Source organism: Saimiri boliviensis, chromosome 16, assembly GCF_048565385.1.
Source record: "Saimiri boliviensis isolate mSaiBol1 chromosome 16, mSaiBol1.pri, whole genome shotgun sequence".
In the NCBI taxonomy this organism is placed as follows: Eukaryota; Metazoa; Chordata; class Mammalia; order Primates; family Cebidae; genus Saimiri; species Saimiri boliviensis.
The window spans coordinates 57,143,685-57,164,367 of record NC_133464.1 but is presented as its reverse complement, the minus strand read 5'-3'; the positions used below and the strand labels follow the sequence as shown (position 1 = coordinate 57,164,367).

Genomic DNA, 20,683 nt, shown 5'->3' with positions numbered 1-20,683 from the left:
CCGTTAGTGTTGGCTAGATACTTAGGAGTGGAATTGATGGGCCAAAGAGTGCATGTATGTTCAGCATTGCTAAATACTGAATAGTTTTCCAATGTGATGGTGGCAATTAATGTTCTGGTTCAAGAGTTTGGCTCTATAGTCTTACCATTATTTGATGTTGTGCCTTCTACATTTTAGTCCGTCTGGTAGCTGTACAAATGGCTTCATTTCTGAGAATATATATTATCAAACACAATAGTTAAAAACTTTTTTAAAAAGCTATGAATATTTATGTTTTAAAGATTAAATAATGTCCTGAGAGAGACAGATCCATGGATGACCTGACAGGGGAATACTGGTGACACAGAATTTGTGTAAGAACAATGTGTTGAGGATAGCTGGTCTAAATTATTCTATGACAGATGTACAGAATTGCTTTGAAATGTGGGACTTTAGAATTTTAATAACAACAAAACATTTTTCAGTCAGTTTCATGTTCTTGGGCATTTTGAAGACTTGCGATCAATACATTGCAGGATATTTGACCACTGGTTAAGCTACATCAGCACACAAAAAATGTACTTGCAATAGAGTCTGTTCATTTGCTAAACACTCTGAAGCATTGTTCCCTGAGGTAATCTAAATTCTGCTGTTATTTGTTAATTCACCTTCCATGATTTCTATAAACTTTAAGTTTTGGAAGGAAGTCTACATGTATTTCTTATGGTAGTAGAGCTGTTAAAATTTGCCAGCCATTACTTAAAAATCACATTGAACGTATTCACAAAGTGCCTTCCTCTGTGCTGACCATGCAGCAGCATCTGATACCAAATGTCAGTTAGGAATTCATTTGGTGCAATAACAAACTAATTGACCAAGAGTAGCTCAAGCAACATGCTTATTTTTCTCCCATAATGAGAGAGACATATTTGCTGGTTTCAAGATATATTTACCAGCTAGTTGCTGGTATTGTTTCAGCTATTCAGCAACGTGATTAGGCATCTGGCTTTCGATCATTCTACTCCAGCATCCTTCATGCACTAACTTTCATACTCGTGCTGTTGCTTTGTGGTTGTAAGATGGCTGCTCTACTTCTGGCATCACATCTGCATTCAAGAAGCAAAAGAAGAAAAGAGGGGGTGATTACAGCTATATATTTCCTATTTATCAAGAAAAGGAAAGAGCCTCCAAAAACTTCTGCTTATATCTCTGTATGAATTATCTATTCTGTAGAACAAATAACCCTCAAAATCAGTGGTGAAACAATCACCACAATGCTGCAGGGAATAAGACAGATGAAAGCAAAAACCAAATAATTATTATAATTTCTATGGATCAGGAATTCCATTGAGGCTTAGCTAGGTGAGTTTGGCTCAGGATCTTTCATGGAGTTGCAGCGAGGATGTTGGCAGGAGCTGCAATCATCTGAAGACAGGACTGGGGCTTGGAAATCCACTTCTAAGATGTTTTACTGCCAAGATGAGGCTTACCACAGGCTTCCTGATGAGTTTCTACAACATGGCAGCTAGCTCCCTTCAAAGCCAGTCACCTGAGAGGCAGTGAGACAGAAATCACAATTTTTTATGAACTAGCCTTACAAGACTCAGGCTATCTTTTGAATATAGCCTCTCCAAAATTCAGGTGTTGCCAATGTGATATTATTAAGAGATGGATCCTTTCAGAGTTGATTAGGCCAAGGAGGCTTCTTCCTCATGAACGGGATTAAGACTCTTTTAAAAGAGGCTTCACACAGTGTTCAGCTAGCACACTCGCTTGCTCCTCTGCTTTCTGCCATGTGAAGACATAGCAAGAAGACCCTCACCAGACACCAAATGCTAGTGTCTTGATCTCGAACCTCCAGCCTCCAAAACTGTGAGAAATAAAGTTCTGTTCTTTATGAGTTACCCAGTCTCAGATGATTTCGTTATAGCAGCATAAAACAGACTAAGACAATTATATCTTTTAAAGGGAGAAGAACCAAATAACGTGTGGACATATTTTTAAACCACGACTGCCTCATTCACCAAAATGAATTCACTTCTTCAGTCCAATTAAAGTGGAGCCTAGGAAGTAAATTATCATTGGAGGTTATGCCTGTTCTGCCCTTGAACAAATCAGAGGCTCAGCAAAAAGAACAAAGATAATTGCAAAGGCAACTATCTCAAAAATTTGTATGGAGTTCTTGAGAACTTCACCAAATAATTCTAGAGTTGATCTGAAAAAGTAAACAGGTTAGAATAGAGGTAAATATTTTTAAAAAGACTTTTTGAGGGTGAACAGGAAGATGACCAGATCTACTAGACTTCAAAATACAAGATGAACCAATATGTAAGCAAATGAATGGGAAATAATATATAGTACATACATAGATCCTAATTCATAGGAAACTAAGATTGAAAGGGATAAATTTTTAAATAAATGATATTGAAAAGTATCTATTAAAACATCTATTTACATTCTTATTATACAATGGAGTAAATTCTAGATCAATGAAAAAGAAAACATGAAAAAGATAACGACTTAAAGAAATTAAAATGAACTTGTGGTAAATATTTACCTGATCCAAAATGAGGAAGGACTATCTAAGTATGTATACAATGGAACAGATAGCAAAATAAAAGATTGATTTTAATATTTAAAATTAAAAACTTTGTGTCAAAACATAAAACTTTAAAGGCAAATGAAGAGATTGTGCATTATTGATATTTCTTTTTTTTGCATTATTGATATTTCAATGGGATGTATTTATTAGCAAGTAAAATACCTTCCCTTTGCTTGAGGTCTATGGGTCTTTTCTATGGAGTAAATATTTCAGAAATTAAGAATAAAATGGCAGGAATATGTTTGTATCAGTCCATTTTTCACACTGCTGATAAAGACATACCCAAGACTGGGCAATTTACAAAACAAAGAGGTTTATTGGACTTAAGTTGCACATGGCTGGGGAGGCCTCAAATTATGGTCAAAGGCAAGGAGGAGCAAGTCACATCTTATGTGGATGGCAGGAGGCAAAGAGAGAGCTTGCACAGAGAAACTCTTATTTTTAAAACCATCAGATCTCGTGAGACTCATTCACTATTACGAGAACAGCACAGGAAAGACCTGCCCCCATGACTCAATCATCTCCCCCCAGGTTCCTCCCACAATACATGGGCTACAAGATAAGATTTGGGTGGGAACACAGAGCCAAACCATATTATTCAGCCCCTGGCCCCTCCCAAGTCTCATATCTTCACATTTCAAAACCAGTCATGTCTTTCAAAGTCTCAACTCATTTCAGCATTAACTCGAAAATTCACAGTCCAATGTCTCGTCTGAGACAAGGCAAGTCCTTTCCGCCTATGGGCCTGTAAAATCAAAAGCAAGTTAGTTACTTCCTAGATACAGTGGGGGTATAGGCATTGGGTAAATACACCTCTTCCAAATGGGAGAAATTGAACAAAACAAAGGGGCTACAGGACATGCAAATCCAAAATCTGGTGAGGCAGTCAAATCTTAAAGCTACAAAATGATCTCCTTTGACTCTGTGTCTCACATCCAGGTTATGGTGATGCAAGAAGTAGGTTCCCATAGTCTTGGGCAGCTCTACCCCTGTGGCTTTGCAGGGTATGGACTCCCTCCCAGCTGCCTTCACAGGCTGGCATTGAGTGTCTGAGGCTTTTCCAGGTGCACAATGCAAACTGTCAGTGGATCTGACATTCTGGGGTCTGGAGGACGGTGGCCCTCTTCTCACAGCTCCATGAGGCAGTGCTCCAGTGAGGACTCTGTGTGGGGGCTCCGACCCCACATTTCCCTTCTGCACTGCCCCAGCAGAGGATTTCCATGACGACCCTGCCCCTATAGCAAACTTCTGCTTGGGCATCCAAGCATTTTCATACATCTTCTGAAATCTAGGCAGAGGTTCTCAAACCTCAATTCTTGACTTCTGTGCACTCAAAAGCTCGACACCACGTAGAAGCTGCCAAGGCTTGAGGCTTGCACCCTCTGAAGCCACGGCCTGAGCTTTACGTTGTCTCCTTTCAGCCATGGCTGGAGTAGCTGTGTCACAGGGCACCAAGTCTCTAGGCTATACACAGCATGGGGAGCCTAGGCCCTGCCTATGAAACCACTTTTTCCTCCCAGCCCTCTGATGGAAGGGGCTGCTGTGAGAACCTCTGACATGCCCTGGAGACATTTTCCTCATTGTTGTGGAGATTAACATTCAGCTCCTAGTTACTTATGCAAAGTTCTAAAGCTGGCTTGAATTTCTCCTCAGAAAATGGGTTTTTCCGTTCTATTGCATTGTCAGGCTGCAAATTTTCCAAACTTTTATGGTCTGCCTTCCTTGTAAAACTGAATGCTTTCAACAGCACCCAAGTCACCTCTTGAATGCTTTGCTGCTTAGAAATTTCTTCTGCCAGATACCCTAAATCATCTCTATCAAGTTCAAAGTTCCACAAATCTAGGGCAGGGGCAAAATGCCACCAGTCCCTTTGCTAAAACATAACAAGAATCACTTTTGCTCCAGGTCCCAACAAATTTCTTATCTCCATCTGAGACCACTTTAGCCTGGATTTCATTGTCCATATCATTATCAGCATTTTGGTCAAAGCCATTCAACAAGTCTCTAGGGAGTTTCAAACTCTCCCACACTCTCCTGTCTTCTTCTGAGCCCTTCAAACTGTTCCAACCTCTGCCTGTTGCCTAGTTCCAAAGTCATTTCCACATTTTTGGATGTCTTTTCAGCAGTGCCCCACTCTACTGGTACCAATTGACTCTATTAGTCTAGTTCATACTGCCGATAAAGACATACCTGAGACTGGGCAATTTAGAGGTTTATTGGACTTACAGTTCCATATGGCTGAGAAGGCCTTACAATCATGGGGGAAGGCAAGGAGGAGCAAGTCACATCTTCATGGATGGCAGCAGGCAAAGAGAGAGCTTGTGCAGAGAAATTCCTGTTTTTAAAACCATAGGATCTCATAGAACCCATTCACTATCATAAGAATAACATAGGAAAGACCTGCCCCCATAATTCAATCATCTCCCATTGGGTTCCTCCCATAACCCGTGAGAATTACAGAGCTACATGATAAGATTTGGGTGTGGACACAGAGCCAAACCATATCAGGGTTAATATGTAATAAGTGACTATAACTCATAATAAGACTTCTGTTTTCTTAATAAAATAGGCAAAACCATAAACCTAGAATTCATATAAGAGATAGAGCAAATGGCTAATAAACAGGAATGGATGGCCACCCTCCTTAGTAACCATCATGACATAAATGAAAACAGAAACAAAACTTAATATTTTATCTATCAGAGTAACACAAATTGTTTAATGTAAATACTCAGGGCTGGCCAGGCTATGGTGAAAGAGAATTATTTAACACTGTAGTTAAAACAATTTTACAATCCTCACCAAGAGCTTTCAACATGTTTATACCTTTTTATCTGATAATTTCCTTTATAGGAGTCTAGTCTAAGGAAATAAGAGTAATATACTTAAAATGTATGTATAAAATGGTGTGTCTTAATATCATTTATAGTAGAAACAAAATTACCTAATTGTCCCCCAATAAACCCATAGCTAAACAAATCATGGACTGTCCATATGATGGGATATAAGTGCTGTTAAAATATTTTAAAGAGTTTCAGTGACTTTGAATAATGTTTATGACACAATTTTAATTATAAAAGCAACACAGCATAAAGTATATGTGATCTATAAGCTATAGAATAAGTATTATATAAGAGTAAAAAAGTTTGGGAGAAAATAGTAGAAAATGCTTACAGTGTTTTCTGAGAACCATCTTTTGGAGGACTGTAAGATTCTGAAACATGTGTGTCTCATTTAGATTTATGTATTTCCTGCAATGTGTTGCTTTCGTGATCAGAAAAAAGCGCTCTGTAAACTCTAAATGAACGATTTTAATTATATCATTTCACCTGTCTCACTGCTCTGGGGAGTTGCTGTGTGTGTGTGTGTGTGTGTGTGTGTGGCTGTGTGTGTATGTGTGTGTGGCTGTGTGTGGTGCATGTGTGTGTGTGAGAGAGAGAGAGAGAGAAAGATAATTTGATTTGTGTCCTATAATTCTAGGAAATTTACGTATAAAAATGGTAAAACTCATTTTGTCAGGAAGTGGTAGATTAAATCCAACAATAATGCATTAACTCTTTCAGGCCACTTAGGGACCAATTAGTGCATTATGCTAAGGGGTACTAAATTGTATCTTACTAGCTTGGAGGAGACCAGGCATGTCCCGGAGCTCTAACTCGTATCACCACTGGGAAGTGATTCAAATCTGGGAAGAAGCTGACTCATTGAATATTAATTGAATGGGTGAATAAATGAAGGGAAGGCAAAGAAGGGAGCTAACAAGCTAACACTTATTGATTATTTACTATGTGCCACGGGCTTCCCATTTATTATTTCATTTAATTCTCATGGCAATCTTATGAGGCCATGTATTATTATTACCATTTTACGGGAGAGAAAACTGAATATATACCCCAAACATAAAGAGTTTCCTGCCCTTCCTGTGGGGAAGATGCTGGTGCTAACTTTAGATAGTCACTTATTTGCTGTGATCAGGAGTATAAGATCCTTCCTGGACCCACAGAGTCGTCTTTCAGCCTGACTGATTTGTAAAATTCTATAGTTCAAGATAGCATTCCTCTGTAGAGTGTAGCTTTTCTGAGTATTACACAGTAGTTAGTATCCTTGGGAAGACTGGGTGAGAGAGATCTGGGCAGTGGAAAACCCTTTGGGATATCAGTCATTTATACTGAAATAGGGCTACATTTCATGTTACTTTCTGAGAACTATTTTTAGTTAAAATTTAAAAAGTAGAATGAAGTGGAAGAGAGGAAAAGATTGCTGGGTGCCTAAGGAGCACAAAAACGAATGCTCCAAAGGTAGAAAAAAGACATAGAATAAGGGGCCAGGGATTACTACCTGCTAACTGGTGGGCTTGCCAGAGTGCCTAGAGACCACTGCAGCCCTTTGATCTCCTAAAGGCAAATGGCAGGCATTTGCAAGATAGTTGTCTGGGCTGCCTGGCAGAGATGGTTTTTGTGCCTCAGAGTAAAGGAAATTGGTTTCTAAAGGGAATGTATTCCTGACTTGTTTCATTAACAAGAAGCTGTAGCCCAGTATGTTGTAAATGGTACCTGAAACTGATGTAAGAAAACACAGTATCAGAGTGGAATCCATTTCTTACAGTACTCCTGGGCCAGGAGAAGAGTTCTGTACTCAGTATTTCTATTTAGAAGGCCTTTTACATCTGAGAGGGAGCATTTTTCTGTACAGGTGGTGAGACACAGTTTTACATTTTAGACAATTAAAAGTTTTCAGTATAAAGTTCTCCATGTCTATAATTTTAATTTCAAAAGAGAGACTTTAAGACATAAAATGAAAGTTCTAAAAGAAGCCTTTTTATTCTTTTCTGTTTCTTAATTTGGGTTCTTTATATTTAGGCTTTCAAGGAACAAGGGGGCAAAGTTTTTCTTTTTAGAAAGAGAATCCAAACAACTGACAACTTTAAATAGATTTACACCCAAATTATACACTGTAAGTCTACAAGCAACTTTATAAAATAGCATCCACATAGCCTTTTGTATTGTGATCCTTTGTATGATACTGAAACTCCTGTAGGAAGGAGAAAATAATGATTAGGCTTAAGCAAAGTGAAAAGATATTTTCTCAGCTGGAAGTTGTTAATACTTCAGCTGATAGAGAGTTGGAGAATAACTCCTCTGTTATGTGTTTAAAAAATAAATACATAAGCAGTGGAATAATTCACAGGAAGGGAAATTGCAGGAGGGAGATAACAGCCAGGCAGATTTGAGGCTGATCGTTTTCCTGCTTGTGGGGATGGTGCTCTTTTGCCCTAAGTCTTGGGCTGACAGCTCTTCTGGACGAAGTCTCCAGTCCTTTGGGCCTTGCTGTCTTGGAATAAGTACTATATAGCCAAGTCAGTGGAGGGCTTTACATTTTCATACAAGACATAATTATTGGAGACATAGGCAGAGCATTCAAAATTCTAAACCTCCTCTGTACTTAAAAATATTAAATATAACTTCTTTTCTTTCTTGCTGTAAAAACAATACATGTTCATAGAAAACTTAAAAAATATAAAGAAGCAAAACGCAGAGGCTAGAGAATAATCCTACTAGTGAGAAAGTCACCAGTTAGAAGTAGACTGTCTCAACTCTTCTCTTCTTTAATCCAGTGGGAATATATTTTACAAAAAGTTTTCTTCAGATGGTATGTGCAGTTTAATAATCTTCTTGGGTCTACTCCCCTGTGCGTTCTGAAGGATAATAGTTAAATGTCTACACTCTGGAATCAGATCCAACAGAAAGTAGAATTCTGCTCCTGCTACTTACCTTCTAGGAGACATAAGTCTCCATTTCCTCTTCTGCAAAATGAAGATAATGTTACTTGGATTGAAAGGTGTTTGTGAAGATAGAGATAATGTGTGTAAAGTGCTCGGCACTCTGTAAATTTTCAATAAATGCCAGCTATTACAATTTTTCTTCCTGTCTTCCTTTTTCTATCTCTACCACATTGTCTTGCTTTGTTTTTTGCTCTAATATTAAAATTGCATATGCCATTCTAACACACACACACACACACACACACACACACACACACACACACGTATTATTATCTATCTATGTATCTATCTTAGGATTTAACTTGAGGAAAAGAGTACAATTTTTCATCTGGGTGTGATCCTCTGCTTTAAGGAAAAGCATACTGAATATGTTTAGGTTTCGGTGATGCTTATATTTTGCCTTAGAATCTATAAAGATTGAGGATGTTGTGGGACAGGTCACGATTATGTGGCATTCCAACATCTTGATAACCAGGTTTCACTCTATCTGTCTCTTCAAGTAAGATAAAGACTTGAGCCAATGGTAATCAAGATCTCACTTCTCTGATACAGGGCTCTAAGGACTGAGAGAATGATGTCTTTACTCACGTTTTAACACTTCTTGAGGAGAGGGAAGTGTGGGCACCAGGCCCTGTTTTGATGCAGGGAAGTTGCTTGAAAAAGTTGAGCCCCTAGTCAAGGATGAAAGCTGCTTTGGGACACATTTCCCTTGTTCAGACTGGACTCTCTGACTTTCCCTGGGACAAGCAAATGGAGGGCTCTGCCCAGGAACTGTTAAATCATGGACTAACAGCAATCATGAATAGTGGCATATCTACTGTCCGTCATATTTACTTTCAGGGAATGCAGTAGGACAATAGGTGAGGCATGTACAGCGGCCCTTCTCCTTTGTTTGTTGCACTCAGTAAGTGGAGCAGTTTCCTTGTCAACGAGCCTGGTGTAATGGAATGCACTATTTAGTTGGTCAACATGAGTGTGCCTGGGAAGCCTGAGAAAGATACTTTGGCTAAGTGCAGTGGCTCATGCCTGTAATCTTAGCACTTTCAGAGGCCAATATGGGAAGGTTGCTTGAGAATAGGAGTTTGAGACCAGCTTTGGCAACGTAGTGAGACTCTGTCTCTACATAAAGTTAAAAAAAAAATAGCTGGGCATGATGGTGCATGATGCCTGTAGTCTCAGCTACTCAGGAGACTGAGGTGGGAGGATCACTTGAGCCAAAGGGGTTGGGGCTGCCATGAGCCGTGACTGTGCCACTGCACTCTGGCCTAGGTGACAAAGCAAGATCCTGCCTCAATAAAAATAAAAATTAAAAAAGATTTTTTTATGACTGAATTTTCAAGAATACACAAAATTGGAGAGAATAGTACAAATGAACCCATGAACCCACCACACAATGTCAGAAGAGTTCAACATCTTGCCAATTTTGTTTCGTCTTTTGCCTGATTACTTTCTTTCCTTGCCTCACTTGTTACCACAGTATTCTAAAGCAAATATCAGAAAAGAAATTCTCTAAGTGCTTCTGCAGCTATCTCGAAAAGATAAGGACATTAAAAAAACCCATAATCACAATCCTATTCATATCTAACAAAACTAGTATCCTTTATATCACCTAATATCTATTTCAAGTTCAGATTTTCCTGATTACCTCAAAAAAAAACCCTGTCAGTTTGTTCAACTCCAATCAAAGCCTACACATTGCACTTGATTGTTAGTTCTTATAAAATGCTTTAATTAAAACAGTTCTTCTCCTCCTCCCCCTATTTTAACACCATTTAGTTTTTGAATAAACTGAATGATTTCTTCCTTGGAATCAGGGATGACTTCGGATGAGCTGTTTTTTTTCAGGCCGTAAGATTTTTGGCTAGCTTGGAGGTCATGTGGAACAATGTAATAGAAGTGTGTCTGTGAATATGTTAATGTCACCCATCATGGTGAGATCAGATGACTGAGTGATGGGACATGGGAGAACAGCTTCAGCCACGAGGTATGGAGTTGAGAATCACTGCTCAAAGGGAACTTCATATGCAGAGAAACTTAAAATGATATTCTGGCAAGACAGCTGCCTTGTGAATGATCTCATTGATCTTACTTCTGTTCTTTTAAGAACCCCTCCCGCCGGACGTAGTGGCTCAGACCTGTAATCCCAGCACCTTGGGAGGCTGAGGCAGGTGGATCACGAGGTCAGGAGTTCAAGACCAGCCTGGCCAAGATTGTGAAACCCCATCTCTACTAAAAATACAAAAATTAGCCAGGCATGGTGGCAGGTGCTTGTAATTCCAGCTACTTGAGAGGCTGAGGTAGAGAACTGCTTGAACCTGGGAGACAGAGGTTCCAGTGGGCCGAGATTGTGCCACTCCACTCGAGCCTGGGCAACAGTCTGAGATTCCATCTCACACAGAAAAAGAATCCCTCCCTGGTCTACTGGTGGTATGGTGTATGAGCCTGGTCCTCACACCCTTTTGTGTGTACTGACACTACTGTCCCCCAGCAGCTATGGCTGGTTTTTGTTGGTAATGCCCTGGCTTTCCCATGTAAGACTCCCTTGGCATTTCTAATGAGCACTTTGGGAGTGGTTATTCACATACCTACTATGTGCTCTGTGGAAGAACAGATGTGTGGTGATGCCATTTAAAACGTTTCTGCTTTCTGTCCCAAGTTCAAACAGACTAAGTATCTGTAGTTTTTAAAAGCTGCTTAGCTGATTCTTTGGACTTTGAAGCCACACAATCCAGGTAGGAATTGAAAAACAGCAACGAATTCTTTGTTAACCTGACCTCTGGGTTACTCCTGGCATTGTGCCATTGTTGGGCCTAAATGGTTGGGAATGGGGTTAGAAATGGGGCATAAAGCAGTGCTCTGGCTTGCCGCATAGCCTGTGCCCATGTGGACTGCTCAATATTTCTTGACCCTACTTCATGATTTTCCAGTGTCGCATGCTGCTTTCTCTTTTAGAAATGTGCTCCTTCTTTGTCTCTTTGAAATCTCTTCGAGGTTCTGTTAAGGAGACAACTCCTTCACGAGGCCTGTCCTGAGCTCCCCAAACAGCAGTGCTTTTCTCTCCTCTGAGTTTTCAAAGCGCTGACATTCATTGGGCCCGCTGGGACTAGAACTTGTGCAGAGCCCCCTGTCACTTGTCCTCTTTCCTCTAGACCCCTCTGAAGCTCATGGCTAGGTAGCCACCAAAGAGAAAGGGACACACCACCAACTGGCCAGTAAAGAAGCAAAACTAATCTAGAATGCCAGTATGTAATGAAGAGCACTTGGCGAAGTTTTCTTACCTATATCTTGTTTGTGAGTGAAAATTTGAGTTCAGTTCAGTACACTTGCTTAACTTTTTTTTTTTTTTTTTGAGGTGGAGGTTTGCTCTTGTTGCCCAGGCTGGAGTGCAATGGTGCGATTTTTAGCTTACTGCAACCTCCACCTCCCAGGTTCAAGCGGTTCTCCTGCCCTAGCTTCTGGAGTAGCTGGGATTACAGGTGTGCCCCACCAAGCCTAGCTAATTTTTGTATTTGTTTTTTAGTAGAGACAGGACTTCACCATGTGGCCAGGCTGGTTTCGAATTCCTGATCTGAGGCAATCCACCTGCCTCAGTCTCCCAAAGTGCTGGGATTATAGGCATGAACCACTGAGCCCGGCCAACTTTATTTTTAGTGTTTGCTGTGAGCTAAAGATGATATGAGACACTGAGAATACAAAGAATAATAATAACCTAAATGTTACAATGCTTATGATACATCACACCATGTTCTAAGCACTTTACAATTATTATTCACTTAATCCTCATAACAATGCTATGAAGTTGGTGCTGTTATTATCTCTATGTTCTTCCCCCCAAAATAGAGGCATTGAGAGGTTAAACAAGTTACCCAGGTTACACAAGCTGTAGGTAACACAGATGAGATTTGAACAAAAGCAGGCTTGCTCCAAGATAAATAAGACATAGTCCTTTAGCCTCCAACTGCTCAGAGTCTGAGGGTCCTAACCAAAAGTGCATTATGGTTCTTTTTCAGTCTCAGAATCACAGCCACATTTCACAGACCTGGATGTAACCAGCAATGGGGTGCAGTGTAAGCTTTGGGTTAGCAGACTTTTGGACCAGGCCACAGCTGAGACAAGTGTTGAGAAGTGGTTGTCTTAGCATGCCTCAGAGAGGCAGTTGTCAAGAAGGGCTGGGCTGAGCTCCCCGTTAAACCGTGAATCCTCATGCAGAGGGAATTGTCCATCAGATGGGACTGGGAGCATCACTGCATAAGGAGGCTGGTCCTTCCCTTAGGAATTTTCCTTTTGTTCTGGTTCATCATCATCAGTGACTGTAAATGCAGAGTGCCATTTTGTGGTATAGACTCATTGTTATAAGAACTGCTCCGGGGAGACCCCGACATATAAATAACCATTTGGATATTTCCTTAGAATTTCCTTTCAAAGAAACTGCTCATGCTGCAGTGATGAAACTGCTAAACTGAAGCCATGTGGAGTTGGAGCCAAACGCTAGGACAACATAGCAATCTCCATAAACATTTCTCTGGGGATTTGGGAATGTTCAGAGCAACCCTGCATCTTAAACACTGTGTTTTTTAGCCAAATGGGTTTTCTGAGAAAGAAGAGGTTTTAAGAGCTTCTCTGGAGATAAATGAGCATATAATCATCTGCTCTAGGGGGAAATGGTTCCAAAGCTCTGGCATAAATCTGGGAAGTTGTTGCCTTAGAAACAGCTAATGTTGTGTAACTCTCTTCCCTGGACAATCATTTAGGGTCTCCATAATTTGCTCACTTCTACCCACAGTTTCTAAACCTTTAACCCCAGGTGAGAGTTCCTAATCTCCTTCCCCAGTGAGGACTGTAGCAATCTTTCTCATCTCCCTAGAGATTAAGCACTTGGTGGGGACTGATCCTCTTCTTCTTATGTGAGATTCTGTTGAGATGGCAGACAGAAGATAAGTCATGGCAGAACCACTTGGGGTTCCATGACATTTTTCCTGCTCTGCCCATGACTCAGGAATTTCCTGGGATGCAAAATTTTCAGTGCTAAAGCCAGAACGGCAGTTTCCCTAAGTAGGGACATGGCCAGCTCTCCAAGAGAGGACGCAGTTCCATGGCCTCTGGGCTCTAGACAGCTCAGAGTTCCTCCCCCAGCATCATCTGTAGAGGACAATTCAGAGCACGGTCCCTGTTGAATTGTCCAGTGATTGTTCTTTCAAAGAGATTCCCCCATAGAGTTATGTTAGAGAAACTGTTGGAAATATTACACACAGCCAGATTCAGTTCAGCTCATTCCATTTTCTCAATGCAACAAGCCTACAACACATGACACTGAACTAGAGGCTGGGGGTGCGAAGATGAACAAAGCACAGTCCTGCTCACTAAGAGCTCCGAGTCTAATGGAAGAGATGAAAATGTAAACCAAGGAGCACTTTTCACTATGAGAAATAATAGTGAATAGTAATAGAAGTGGCAGACAAGGTGTGGGGAATGAACATTAATAGGGTAGTTAATTACTTGAAGTCAAGGAAGGCATTACAGAAAATTGATGCTTCAGTGGAGAGATTGAGAATGAGTCAGTGTTTGCCCATTGGACAGAGGGGAAGAGCACTTCTGGCAGACATAAGAACACAGAACAAAAGGACAGAGACAAAAAATGATCTGGTCAAGCAGAAACGTCTGGTATATTTAGGGAAATAACAGATAGGGTCTGAGTACAGAGTTTGAGATAGAAGGAATGGTAGGAGAGGAGGCCGGAGGCAAGGGGCATGAGAGACCATGAATGACATCGTATGAAATTGTAGTAATTACTGTTGGCCACCTACCCAGCACATTTTCCCGGTTTGTTAATTCTGTTCAGGTGATCCACCCCCCACCCCGTAGTTGAAGACTTCTTTAAGCCAATCACAATGATCTAATTTCTCTTGTCAGTGACTTGTTTAAGATTTGTACGGGTACAAAAGAGATGCCAAGAGATGTGTGTCTGTTGAGAGTCCTGTAGGAAAAGATGCTCTACTCTCCCGCCAGAAGTTGCCATGTTTGCATGTGAGGCAGCCATCTTGTGACCATGAGGATGGCTGGCTTGAAGATTAGCTGACTTGCTGAGGGTGATAGAGCAGAAAGATGAAAAGCACGTGGGGCCTTGGAGTCACTTTCCCTTAGAAAAGTGACATTTTATTATGTGGAATAAGAATGCTTCCTCATTGTTTCATCCATTTTGAATAGAGATTTCTGTTAAAGAAGGTTGAAAACACTAAATTAGATGACATAATGTGTTGCAAAGTTGAGACTTTAGGTGACAGGAGAAAAGGAGTAATGTCATGAGTTTCGTTATAGGACATGAACTTTTAATTAGGAGCCACGTTTCTTGCATTTAAATTTTAGGGGCAGAAACTCATACATTCATCCACTTAGACCTTGTTTTGAACTTTATATGAAGCATCATTTTAGATGCTGAAGATGCGTCGTCAAATAAGATAGGCTATCTCTTCTTAGGGGACTTACAGCTTCTTAGTGGAGATAGGTAAGTAAATCAATTTCACTGTGGCAGGTGAAGCTGTGGCAGGTGCTTTGATAAAAGTTACCCCCAGGGTACTGTAGTCATGCTATAGGAGCTCCTAAGTCAGTCTTATAGATTGTGGAACATTTATCAAGGCTGTGTGATTGGACTGAACCTGTTGAAGACTCCTAAAGCAGTAACTAGTCATCTGGAGAACTCCCTCTGGGCCCGTGCACCCTCTCATCCTTGACTTACCTGTTTCGGCTGTGGTTTCTCTGACTTCAACTCATTTCTGGATGGTGGAGACCTTTTTTTGTACTCATCTGCTCTCAGCTCTGCTAGATTTAGTTTCTTGCTTTAGTCTCTTGGATTGACTAGTTCGTCTATTCTAGTTGCCTTTTTGTTGGTTCTAACTTCCAGACTCTTTCTGAGCAGATGTCGTCTAGTTTTGATTTCACAGATTTTGGCTTTTTGCTGTCTATTTTTAGACATGTTCTGATTCAGGAATTACCTGCTGAACACTTCCAGCCTGTCTGGGTTCTCCACACCTTACCTTTCATGTAGTCTACACACGACATTAGTTGTCAGGGTATATAGGTTCAGAGTACTAATAACGAATGTGGCTCAGTCATGTCGTTGTTTTGGGACTGATGTAGAAGATTAGATTGGTAAAGAAAACTTCAAAGTAGGTAAAAATTAAACAGAAAATAATTGCCACCTCCTTCTTGGCATCTTTGTTTTTAGGGGGTTTTGGGGGTGTCTCAAGACTTTTCAAACATCCAGAGAAGCTATATATGCATAACAGTGTAACATCCCATTTACTAAAATTATTTGCATTATGAATGATGTTGTTTAGTGTGGGGACAGTATTAGCAACCTTTTAATATTATGTAAAAATCCTTTTTCTACAGGGTGAAAGATAAAGAAGAGTCTGTGGCTCATGCAACCTTCCTGAAAATTGATTATGTGAAGTATCCACAGAGGGATAAGGATTTTGAGAGGTAGGTGGCTTTTCTGAGGGCCCCTTATAGTTTTAAAATAGCTTAATGTTTACCCTCTAGGATTACAGAGCTTGGAATTCAGTAAATAATGCCAGGCTTGGTGGCTTATGCCTGTAATCCCAGCACTTTGGGAGACTGAGGCAGGAAGATTGCTTGAGACCAGGAGTTCAAGACCAGCCTGGGAAGTTTGTTTCTTAAAAGGAAATTAACCAGGTTTGGTGGCACACACTTGTAGTCTCAGCTACTTGGGAGGCAAGAGGATCTGCCTGAGGCAAGAGGATCTCTTGAGACGAGGAGTTCAAGGCTGCAGGGAGCTATGATTGTGCCGCTGCCCTCTAGCACTCCAGCCTGGGTGACAGAGTGAGACCCTGTCTTTATAAAAAGAATGAAAGTCAGTAGGTAGAAGAGATTTAAGTAAACAGAAGACACAGAGGTACAAAATATGCATATATTACTTTTTAAAAATTAGAGATGCCAAATATTAAGCTTCTCTCAATGAATATATCTATTTTCAGAAAGACTAACTCTACTGAGCTTATAAAAACAATATAGCTCAATATAAAGAAGTCAAGCAGCAAAGAAAGGTACAAAGAAGAAAGAAAAAAGGTCATTCCATATTCCACTATACAGAAATAACCGTCATTAACAAAGGGCAATGTCATCCTATGTATCTCTGTATATAGAAATACAGACAGGAAAAAAATACAGTAAAACTGAGTTTGGAATATTCTATAACATGATCTAAAATAAAAAAATATTAACTGTACTTAATTTTAAAAATTCTGAAACAGTAAAATCAAGCAAATTACCTATTTTAAGTACAAGAAATATTAGTTCCTGAAATATTTTCTAAAGTTTAAAAAATAAGATATAAAAGAATATTGGAAGATTGGTGTCATTATACTTTTTAACTTAATGTGTCAAATATAGGGAGTATTTATTAACTAAATATTAAGAAAACTAGGGAAACTGCTATAATACTGTTTTTATGCAATTCCTCTCTATATAGCATTTGGTGTTTATAACCATTAGAGTATATTATGACAGTTGTTTTGCCTTGTTTTATATGTAACTGAATTCAGTGCTCATAACCAGCCCTTTTTCCATGGCCTCTCTGTTTTCGAGATTTTCGTTTGATTGGCATAATCATGACTGAATTTCTTTAAGGAGTAGGATGCTGCCTCAAAGAATGGCTGTGATTCTTTGTTTGCTTCTTCCCCCGAGAACTCTGGAGACTTTGCTTGACTCTGTATCACTAATTTCTCTAGCAATACATGCTCTTCATCTGCATTCCTTCTTCATTTTTAAAGTAGCTATACCTCGGCTTTGAAAATTGCTAATGATTAATATTTATCTTATGAAATATTAATCGTATAGTACCTACCTGATGTTAGTGGGTATCAGGCTACCTACCAGGTAGAAGTATTACGTAGATTGGCGACTGATGTGGAGCAATCACCAATTTGTTACTTTTCTTGCCTGGGTGGTGTGGGGGGGCTCCCCATTCAGCTCAGTTCTAGGAGCAGCTGTTGCTCACTCAGACGTCCCACATGTCACAGTCTCACCGTGTTGAACTCTGACCATTACTGCCTTCTCTCCCTTCTTTACCCAGCTTTCCATCTGTTGGTTTCTCTTGGGTAGGATGAGAAGTCCCACTGAACATGGTTTCTCCTGAGTCCACCTGTTATTCTGCAAGGTCTATCTGCACCTCTAAAGGGCTTTTTGCTTCTTGTTGCCTACCACATTTGTACATCTTACTTTTGCAAACAAAGTTGTGTTTGGCTTGGCCTCTATGATGGACCTGCACAATATTTCAACAAACAGATGATTGCCTTATTTTCTAATGGTTAAGAATGGTACACAAAAATATGAGTTTCTCCCTTCTTTTGAAATATCAATGATTTGATGATACTGGGACCACATTCCCATAGTCATCTAGAGGTAGGATGCCCTGCTCCAAAATGCCATAGTCCCCACTCCCCCTGATTCTCTTTGACATAGCCTGTGTCAGCCACTTACATTAGATGCCTTCCCATTGTAAGGTTTGAATGTGTAACCACTGTTTAAGCAAAGCATCTTGTGATTAAACTTTTTGGGTATAGGGTGATAGCTTATTGGGTAAACCTTTTGAGTGATTATTTATGGAGCACCTGTTAGGTATCTGACACTGTGTCAGATGCTAGAGATAGAAGACAACAAGATGTAGTCACCACTGCTAAGGAGTTCCATCTAGACTAGTATGGGAAATAAACAGCCAACAGATAGAACTCGTATCTTTTGACATGTGCCTTTTTAATATATATAAACAATAGGAGAGAGCATCTGTCAAGGAGTTCATAAAAAATACAATTAGTTTTAAAGCATGTTTTAGAAAGAAGAGTGATTCCATCTTGGAGTCTTCAGGGCAAAGTATTTGAGCTGGTTCTTAGTGGTTTTGGAGTCTTTTAATTGACAGGTGGGTGAAAATTGAATTCCCCCAGAGGAGACAAGGCCATAAACAAACCAGAGCAGAGAGATGAACAAGAGAGGAGAGGAGCTGGGCACTGCAGCAAGCAGTGCTGCTAGCAGGAACTGAGGCTTCATTTTTGGCAGTTAGGAAAGATATGGCTTGAAAAGTAAGTTGGGGTGAGATGGGTGATGCTAAGATTTGAGTTTCATCCTTCATACAGTGACAAGTGACCTCAGGATATAATGAGGGGAATGACATGATCAAAGAAAGGTTTTTGGTGGATTAGATATTCTACTCAAGCAGGATAAATTAAAAAGAGAGAAATGCGATGAAACTAAAATTTATGAACTACTTGTTAGATACAAAGTACTGTGATGTTAAAAAAAGAAAAACCTGGACGCTTATGGGACTTTCTCCCCTAATACCTGAATTTTAAGAAATGCAAACAAGATATGTTTTGATGTGTGTATCAATATATTCATTATGTGATACTTGGTGAACCCTTTCAAACTGAAGACTCGTGTCTTTTTTAGTCCAGGAATAGCTTTATTTCTTTGATTATTGATCTTTTGAATACTCTGATCTCTCTTTCTGGAATTCCTGTTACACATAAGTAATAGATCTTCTGGATCATTCCCCCTGTGTTTCTTATTGATTTAATACTTTATCACCTTTATCTCTTATACTCTAAGTTATGGGGAAACTTCTTGAACTTGTGCTGCAATTTAATTATTCAGTTTTAATACATAAGCCATTTGCTATGTACTGCATTGATTGCATTCTACAAGTTATCTGTCATTTTAAACCACTAATAAATATTTTCTGATGTCAAAAAATAAAATGGCATTATAAATTATATTTTAAAAAATGCTCTATGAAGTTATCTCATTTAAATCCTCAGGAATATACCTATAGGAGGCATTTTTATTTCTATTTTAAAGAAAAAAAAACTAAGGTTCAAAAAGTTTATGAGTCTTACCTAAAGTCTCAAATCTAGAATGTGAATGTGTCTGGAATAGCTTTCCTGTCTGACTTCAAAAAACATGGTTTGACCCCTTCCTCCATATCATGAAGAAGGACTGCATCATGGAGAGCTCATAATAATTATTATGCTTGTATCACATGTGCCAAGATACTAAAGAGATAAAAATGCACAATTTATTCAGCGTCCAATTTCTATCCTGGCCTTCTAAATTTTGGAGAGAATTTGATAGGCTTGGAGAAGGCTGTAAATTATATCCTTTAATCCTCAACTGGTCTATTAGATCCTGACTGGAACAGCTGGAACAAAGACTCTGAAAATGCATATTTCATTAGTAAACTTTCATATTTAATTTCATCATATCCAAAGAGAGTCTTTTAAGCTCTCGAGGGAAGGGAGAAAAGGTGGGCAAGTTGTGACAAGTGTAATGAGACTCTTCTGCTCCAAATTATTCAGAACACTTTAGCCATCTGCTTGGTCCAGCATCGCCATGCTGGCAGAGACCAGTAGAGAACAAAGCAGTGGTTTTTGGAGTGTTCTAGCACAGTGGACCTTCTCATCTGCCTGCAGGTGTTTGCATGCGTGTTTGTGTGTGTGCATATACTAGTCACACTGACACAGCTGTTAGAATAAGCTCAAAGTTTTCTTATCTTAATCTTCAGGATCTTCTCCCTAGTGCCAGGTAATAATGTAGATACACATATATATGTATATTTATATATATTTTATATATAAAATCTAGAGATGCAAATATTCACTTAAATGATTTAGAAATACCTTTAAACAGTTTTAGAGAAAAACTGAGAAACATAGTTTAAAAAGGTAGCTCAAATGTATTGTGAGTAGATTTTAGGAAGATAATTTTGATTTGATTTTTAAAAATTATACTTTAAGTTCTGGGGTACATGTGCAGATCTTGCAGGATTGTTACATAGGTATACACATGCCATGGTGGTTTGCTGCCTCCTGTATGTATCTAGGAAGGAGAGAGGAAAAAGCCCTAGAGGGTATGCTAGCTAGTAGATTGTGGGACAGGTCCAGGATTTCCCTGGTTTCACTTATGCACAATTCCCATTCCACTTCTTCAGCTCTTGGTTGGCCAGAGGTGGATCTGGGTCACCAGCAGCCTCAGGACACATTTCATGTTTCTTTGTGTTTCATCTTAGTACAAAGAAAAAGGCCACAGCACCAATATATGGGAGATAAGGCTAAAAATGTCTTTCCGGCTTCTTCTTCAGTGTACCTGGACTTGTCGACATCTAGTTTTGCTATGGAAGAACAATTCATTGAGCCTATTGCATTAAATAGTATTGAACATTCATCAGTCGCAATAATTATGATTAAGGCTTAATGTGAATGACAGCTGGTGGCTCTGGGTTTCTACTATGTATGACAGTAGAATCTGACAAA

At 39.6% G+C, this 20,683-nt stretch overlaps 1 protein-coding gene across 3 annotated transcripts in view; it reads left to right on the top strand.

Moving 5' to 3' along the window:
- OLFM4 (olfactomedin 4) overlaps positions 1-20,683 on the top strand; it is a 737,268-nt gene that overhangs the window by 82,841 nt on the left and 633,744 nt on the right. For all 3 annotated transcript variants that reach the window (XM_074387646.1, XM_074387647.1, XM_003927191.4), the window contains exon 9: positions 15,753-15,842. The gene's annotated coding sequence lies outside the window, so the exon portion shown is untranslated. The remainder of the gene's footprint in view (positions 1-15,752; positions 15,843-20,683) is intronic.